This window comes from Puccinia triticina, chromosome 5A (genome assembly GCF_026914185.1).
Source record: "Puccinia triticina chromosome 5A, complete sequence".
Taxonomy (NCBI): Eukaryota; Fungi; Basidiomycota; class Pucciniomycetes; order Pucciniales; family Pucciniaceae; genus Puccinia; species Puccinia triticina.
The window spans coordinates 1,743,045-1,749,044 of record NC_070562.1 but is presented as its reverse complement, the minus strand read 5'-3'; positions in this window follow the sequence as shown (position 1 = coordinate 1,749,044).

Sequence of the window (6,000 nt, the reverse complement as noted above, 5' to 3'; positions counted from 1 at the left end):
CAGTGAATTGAGTTAGGCTGGGAGGTGTGTTGACTGAGGATCATCCAGACCAAGCCGTTGGCCATCAAGCCTTGAGGTGAGAGGGGTTGTAGGGTGTAGTACATATTGTGGTGGGTGTTTTTGAAGTCCCTTGTGAGTGTCAAGAGAGTTGAGATTCTGTTTCAGGTCTTGAGATTCAGCAAAATAGCTGTATCACAGTGCAATCTCTCTTTGGTGGCTGGCCAGATCGCCAATCAGAGATTTTTCCCAGATATCTGGGCAGCCAAACGGTTTTTTGGAATCTCACAAAAATCTCATTTGATTCAACTGACTTGGAAATTCAAGCTGAAAAGGAAGAGGCCCGTGAACTTACTAAAAAGCTCCTAGATCTGAATCAAAAAACTTTCCAGAAAGAAATGCTCCAGAAAGCTAAAGGTAATCTCAACAAAAAACAAACTTACAAGAACGATTGTCTGACGCACAAGGAGCGCAAACATAACACCATCATCAAGGCTGAAGTCCAAGAGCTCATCCGCAAAAATGTTGTTGGAAAAGTAATGAAGATTTGTGATGCCATAAATACTTTTGATGTCTCCCAACGCTGTGGTGAACATTTTTGTGGCGCCCGTGGCGCGGTGGATTCCTCAAGTTTCAGACATCAACACATCAACTCATGGTTCGTCAAGATCAATCAGCACGCATCGCGCACGGCGGAATCATCAAGGTGTTTCAGGACCAGAGGCTTCCTTCCGGCGGATTTTTCCTTTCCTTTGTCTCTTTTGATCTTATGCTCTTAGATGTTTGTTACTTCTCTTTTCCTTTTTTTTCTTTTGTTTCAATTCTTTTTTTTTCTTTCTTTATGATCTCTTTTCTTTTGTTTCATACTGCGCGTGTTCGAGGTTTAGAGAGTGGTGGGTTGGTCTTCTTAGCTTTTTAGTTGTTGTGTCTTTTTCTTTTCAGTTGTGGCGCGCAAGTAAGTGCGCGGGTGGTTGTGATGACCTGTCACGAGATTGTCATCATCCCTGAAGTTTAGGCTCTTTGGAGCTTAGGCGGAGGGGACGGCATGAGACTTTGTCTGAACCCAATTTTTTTGTCAGATCATCTCGTCACCTTGAATCTAAAGCTTATTGATCCTAGTTCAGATATACTCTTGGAGCTTCTGAGTCATTCCTCTCAGCCCGCAACAATCCCTTCTCCTCCTGCTTTTTTTTAGATCACTTTCCCCGGTCCAGTTCCCCGGCTGCTTCCCTAAAATCCTCAACAAAACAAACTACCGCCAACAGGAATCTACCCCCCGTCGTCTCAAAACAAATACCCCCCCCCCACTTCCGCTATTAACTTTGAATCCTAGAATCTCCGGACCACCTCGAAGGCAGCGCTCAACAGCACACATTCCCTTCCAGTAACTGCCGACGGCCCAGCTCCGGTCGGAGTTCCACATTTGGTCCCCCGAGCCGGGATCGAACCAGCGAACTCAAGATTTACAGTCTCGTCCTTACGTATTTCAAGACAATCGGCGGTTGAGGCGCTCTCTTTCCTCAAATCCTTTCTTTGGCCTTTCTTTGGTTCTGTGTTTCTTTTTCTATCAAGATCTTTATCCGGCGAATTTTCTTCTCGGGCAATAGGCGTTGGATTCTTTGCTTGCGGAGGGAAGGAGAACTACAAGTAAGTTCCTCCCATAGTTGCACCTCCAAGGGTTTCTTCTACTTGTTGTCAAAGCATTACATTTGCCACGTGCTGTGAGCCACTTCGGACCCGGTCGCCTTTTCCTTTCAGATTCTCCTTTTCCTTCTCTTGCTGCGTATCAAGATGGCCGACTCACCAGCCAGACAACCTGCTAGTCGGCGAGTCAAGATCAAACCTCAGGATTGGTAATTGAAGTTCATGGGCACGCGAGTTGAGGCTTTTCTTCAAGAATACAAGCTCGCGGCCAATTTAGATGGGGCTTTGGAGGAGGACATGGTTCTCCAAGTGACGTCGTTTCTTGGCACCGAGGATCTCAAGGATACCGTGTGGGACATGGGCGGGTACACAAGCAAATCCTGGCCAGAGCTCAAAGAACAGATGCTTGAGCGATGGGGTCAAGTGGATCTCGTTTGGTACACGGTGGCCGACTTGCAGGTGCTTCGAGAGTCGTGGGCTGCCAAGGGAGGGGTATCCACTCTGGACACCTATTGGTCCTTCAAGTCCACGTTCGATGTCGTCTTATCCTATTTGATTCGGTATGCGCACCTCTCATTGGAAGACTTAGCGGTGGATCACTTTTTCTTTGCCTTCTCTAGCGGGTTTCAGCAGCGCATGAAGACGTATCTCATTAAGGAGAAGAAGATGGTGAAGACACTGGATGGACGCTATCTTTTGCCGACGCTCAAGACGCTGCGAGCCGCTGCGAAGGCGGAGATGGAAGAGGAGGTGGCTTTCACTTCTGAAAAGGTCACCCCAGCTCCCCAGCCAGCGACATTGATGTTCAAAGAGTCTAACAATGTTATGATCAAGATGGAGGCTGACCGGAGGCCCAAGGAGGCGCCTGCTGAGCCTAAGACTCCTGCCACGGTCGACGAGATCTCACGCATGCTTCAGTCCTTTGAGCAACGGTTGAAGAAAGAGTTGTCAAATCCTCTGGCCGCGTCTACCCCATCAGCATCCCGCGGACCGCTAGTCTGTTACTATTGTCATCGTGAGGGCCACGGCACGGCCCGCTGTTTTGGACTCAAGAAGTATAAGGAGGAGAAGCTGGTCGAGCAGAAGGGTACCAACTTTTTCCTCCCAAACGGTGCCTTGATTCCGTTCGACGCTTCTTGTCCAATTTGCCACGTAGTAGCATCCTTCCAACCACAGGCCAGCTTGGCGACTGCGGAATATCGAGCAGCCTGCGGGTCTTTGGATCCGTGGTATCCCCCAGCCGTGTCCTCCCAATCTTTTTCTGGCTCTTATCAATCCGATCCAGCGCGCAAAAAGCATGAGGCGCCTAAACCTTACAAGGCCCCGGCGGTTCCAGCTTTGGCTGCCAGAAAACCCCTGCACCTAGTTCCGGATCCAAAGCCAAAGACATGGAAGTAGAGCCTGAGCTTTTCAAGCGTTTGCCTGCCGCACAGCCTTTGCAACCATCACGGACGGAACCGAGTTCGAAGCCGGCACCCGCTAAATCGGACGCGGGCCCTTCAAAAGTTAGATTTGAGAGGGGTATAGCCAAAGATCATCCAAAAGCCGTGGAAGGCATGCTCCAGAGGATTTCCGACCTCCCGTTGACGGTCACAGTCGCGGAATTGTGTCCGGTTGCACCAGCGGTCGCGGACGGGATGAAGTGTTGGGTCTCAAAGCGCCGCGTGGAGGTCAACTTGGAGGATCTGAAGGTCCTTTCTGGGACGCTGATGGAGGAGTCTCTGCCTGAAGAGGAAGAAAATCGTTTGTATTCCTGCCCGCTGGGGTATCTACCTTGCTTGCTTGGCAAGGACGAAGGCAATGTGGCACCTTTGGTGGATTCCGGTTCCCAGTTGAATCTGATATCGGATGCTAAGGCGACAAAACTCAATCTTAGTCCTTGAGTGAATTTTAGTTCCGCCGTGTACGGCATAGGTAACCAGGCCTGCGAGCTGGTCGGAGTCGCGGAGGACGTTCCCATCAAGGTTGGAAAAACAGTGACGGGCACCTGTCATTTCTGGATCACTCGGATGGATGGCCCCGTCATTCTTGGACAACCGTTTCTCATGGATTTCAATGTCACCCTAGAATATGGGGGACATTTTGGGGAGAAGATTCTTCTTCCGGATTCCAACGGTCGGTGCATTGAAATTTCACTCTGTTCCCTCAACACCGGACGTTGGGAGCGCGACTTCCCTGGCAGCGGCCGTAAGGTGATTCTAACCCGCAAAGGGAAAGCTCGTGAGGATCCCGTTGAAGGCCGGCATTTTTTATAGATCAAGTTGTCTCGGAAAGCGGCGGACTTGATATAGAGTCTCGCAGTCCTGTCGTGGAGCCAAACATTCACTCAGAGTCCCACAGTCCGGCTTCTTTCTTTTCCTTATCATCTTCTCAAAATCAACAAACTGAAAAACAGTTGAAAACTTTCGGAAAATTCAAAAACATTTTGTCCAGCTTTGATTCCCAGTCATCTAGCCTCTTCAAGTCTCATCTCAAATTCTGTAAATCACAATCTGTTCTTCCATCAATCGAGCTCAAGATCTCAAGATTCATCATTGGCGCGCGTTGGGCGTGGACCAGGCGGAGAGGAGGAAACAGGGCTTTTGCGGAGGTATGGAGAAATCAAAGTAAGTTCTCTCCATAGATGCACCTCCGGGCAAGATGCCACCTTCATTGTCGAAAACCCTACTTCAGCCACACTCGTGAGCTGCCCCTATTCTTCAATCCTCCTTCCTGTTCCAGGTGGCTCTTCATCCCATCCGGAACGTCTCCGCGACGAGAATAAACTAGCGCCTCATCTTTGTCTCCGCGACAAGAATAAACTAGCCTCGTTTCACATCAAAGCGGCCTTTTTTCAGGATGATTCACGTGACGACCTCTGTAAGTCCGGCCCTCAAGACGCGTTTTGCGACGTGCTGCAGGCTGGAGGGTCGTCTCGTTCCCTGGTGTTGGAGTCCCCGGCGTTTGAGGAGGAACATGGTGTACTGTTGTCAGGGCTTGTCTCTTTGGTGACGGAGCTCTGAATAAAACAAGGCAATATAGCAGTCACGACCCTGAGGTCGGAGCTCTACTCGACCGCCTCTGCGGGAGGATATAACCACGCCTCCTTAAGGAGGGGCTGTTGACTTCTTGTCAACCAGAGTCTATACTCGTCGGAGCTCTACTCGACCGGCTCAGCGGGAGGAATGAAACCACGCCTCCTTAAGGAGGGGCTGTTGACTTCTTGTCAACCGGAGTCTATCACGACTCTCTAAGAAACCCAAGGAGAGGGATGAAAGAGAAAGCTCAACTTACCCAGTATTGGCAAGGTCGAGCGGAGGAGTCAAGTCGAAAGGAATAAAAGGAAAGAGAGATTGATGATAGCCCCAATCGCAGTGTTTGAGTAAGGTCAAAGACTACAATCTTGGCGGGCTTGGTAAAATCTAATCTGAGGAATCTTCCAAGTGGAGGAATTCCTCCTACTTGTACTATATGATCTGTGATATGCTTGCTTGATCCATGTCATTTACATTTCACTTGCTTTTGCTTGCGGGGAGACTCTTTGGCCCGCTAATTGGAGCGGGATTGACAGTTGCCGCGCTGTCTGGACTAGCGGATAGCTGACACTTGCCCCCCCCTAAAAAAAAAGGACAGAATTCCGGGCTAACCTTGGCCTCTATGCAGAACTCCTCCCAAAAGGAGAGTATCTCTCCCTGGCAAAGCTGTGTTGACGGACTCATCATAGCCAAAGATTCTCTCCCACGGGTGCAGGTGGCTTAGGCTGAAATATGTCTTCCCAGTTGGGTCTTATCACAGATATCTTCAAGGATATTGATGAAGGTACTAAGATTGGTGTCAGGGCTACACATTGCATTCTTTGCTGCAAATTCAACTTCATTATCCATTAAGCTCAGTAGTTTAAAATTAGTGGACTCTTGATCTATGTTTGGTTCAAAGCATCGGAGACGTTGGTATTGTCTAGTTACCCAATTCGCTGGAGCTACCTCTCCTGGCACGAATTTGTCTGCGTCAAACGCTGACTGTTTCTTGCGCTTCCATGCCGAGTGACCAAATTTTTTGCAAATCTCTGCTCTCCAAAAGACCCACGGTTTATTTTTATTATTTACTCTCATCGTTTGGTACCAAGAGAGAGCAGTTCCTGTGAACATATCGAGCAACTTCAACACAATAACTTCGTCGTCTACTTGACCGTCAATCTTTGCTGTATCTATCCACTCTACAAAGCGCAAATGGTCATACTCGCCCTCTCCTGAAAAGGTAGGCCAGTCCGCTTTAGCTATTGCATTATTCAACCTCTTCTTCAATTCGGGGTCTGCTTCTCCTTCCCTTGGTCTGGTAGGTGGTCGCTCTGCTTGGTAGAGGTGAGGGGCTTGTTGGTGA